Below are 2,369 nucleotides of genomic sequence, written 5' to 3' on the forward strand. Positions count from 1 at the left end.
CAAAAATTCTCAGCCATTTTCTCTTCAAACAATGCCTACCCTCCATTCTCTAATTCCATCTTTGGAGTACCATAAGATGTATTCTAAAAATTTTTTAAAATGTTAAAATAAAAAAATTCAAAGTTGGACTATGCAGTAGATAAGAAATAACCAAAAAAGGGATGTGTGAAGTATAAAATATTTCCAAAGAAATTACATAGATTGCAACACAGAGAAACAGGGAGATAGAAAACTCATAATAGATGTTAAAGAATGGGAATGACAGAATAAGAAATCTAATACACCATTAAAAGAGGTTGCTAAGAGAGTGCAAATTCAAGAAGTTACCTCTGACCTGCCCACACATGGCATAGAGGAGCGATGCCACATTCTATTTCTTCATAAAGGTTACACATTATTTTATGACCTATTCCTACTTAAACATTTGTAAGACTCAAGTGTGCACTAGGAAATGTTATCACACTGAGATGAAGAGTGTTTATTCACCAAGGTAAACTGGCTGTGGAATTTGTTGAATTGTACTTGAGTAGGACTTTTACTAGTTTTAATGGGTGTTTACACACATTACCTCAATTGATACTCATAATAACCCTGTGAGATGTGTAAGCAAGAATTCTTCTACTGAAGGTAAAATATTAAATGACTTATTCAAGGGTTTTAGTTCATTCAGGCTGCTATAAAAAATATATCATAGGCTAGATGACTTATAAACAACAGTAGTTTCTCGTAGTTCTGAAGGCTAGAATCTGATATCAGGGTTCCAGCATTGTAGGGTGAGGGCCCTTTTTAAGACTGAAGACTTCCTGTTGTATCCTCATATGATGGAAGTGTCTAGGGAACTCTATGGAATCTCTTCTATTAGAACGCTAAACTCATTCTTATTGTTTTATTTTTAATCCTCACTCAAGGATATGTTTATTAATTGACAGAGAGAGAAACACCAATGTAAGAGAGCAACATTGATTGATTGCCTCCCATACCCACCTAGTCGGGGGATAGAACCAGCCATCTAGGTAAGTGCCTAAAAAATATTAATATGTAATTCTTAATCAAAAGTTGCTCTCAAAGTAGGTTTTTATACTTGTATTTTGTGATGACAAGTAGGCTTTATATTTGGCCAAAAAGAAATGTTTCTGACCCATATTCTAGGTGCAATGTGTGGGATCCTGATAAAGGTCATATATACATAACACATGATACACAACAATTTCTTAATCTTGGCATCTGCTCCTATTCAGATCCTCCTCATCTCTTGTAAGAACCTCTCAACTAGGTGGTCTGTCTTCTGTTTCTTCCATCTTTAGCCTTCCTCAGTACTTCCACTATTATCTTTCTCAAATAATGAATCTCCTGTTTGAAGATGGCTGATAGCTATTCACTCCCTCTACAAGAAAGCAGATGTGCAAGCTCATGCAGATCGGCCTTTTAGTTGCCTCCCTTTATTTTGTCTGTTGCTACTTAATACCCCACCCTATGTTTATGACTCAACAATGTCCATGGGGATAGGATATATACAAGCACAGAAAAATGTGATAATTTGTTATCATGAAATTTTTCTGTAAAGATTTCACCAAATAGGACATCCTCATTTTGTGAGACATGGAGTGAATAAAATACAAAATCAATTTAATAAACCCGTTGGGGCAAAATTTGGTACACAGAAAGAGCAGAAGAGAGAGTGGTGTTTCATGAATATTGAATTAGGCTGCTGAAAACAAAATAAATACTTTGGATTATATGGTTTTCAAGCTGAATTCTCACATGCAAATTTATTTTTTTCTAATAGAAATTTGGTAGAAGTCAGTGAGGGATGTGCACATTTCTTGTTGTGTGAACAGTTAAAATGATAATCCAAAGGGTGCAAGCTCTGCTGCACTTGAGCATCACCAGGGTGTGGGAGGACAGGATAGGAAACATGCACTGAAAGAGAAGCCAGTAGCCTGGCACCACTGTGGCCTGAATCCGGCTCCGTGCAGGCAGTTGCTGTTTCAAACTTGGAGGAATTAAGTAAACACATACAATCTTTTGCTGAATTTCTTTTTCATGCAATTTTTTATTCATTTGAGTAAATAATTAAACATAAACTTTTTCCATCTCATATAAAATATGGTAAAAACATACTCTAATGTAAGGAATTTTAAAAGTATGGGCAAAAAAAACATGGATTAAAAATGAAATCAGAAAACTCACATCAAAAGAAGCCAGACACAAAAGTCCACACATGGTATCATTTTATTAGATGTACTGTCCAGGATAGGCAAATCCACAGAAATGGAGAGTGGATTAGCGGCTGTGGAAGCTGAGGGATGGGGGAATAGGATGCACTACTGGTGGGTTCAGGGTTTCCTTCTGGAGGGATGAAAATGTTC

The sequence above is a fragment of the Phyllostomus hastatus genome, unplaced genomic scaffold (genome assembly GCF_019186645.2).
Source record: "Phyllostomus hastatus isolate PE091 unplaced genomic scaffold, TTU_PhHast_1.1 phas_scaffold_55, whole genome shotgun sequence".
Taxonomy (NCBI): Eukaryota; Metazoa; Chordata; class Mammalia; order Chiroptera; family Phyllostomidae; genus Phyllostomus; species Phyllostomus hastatus.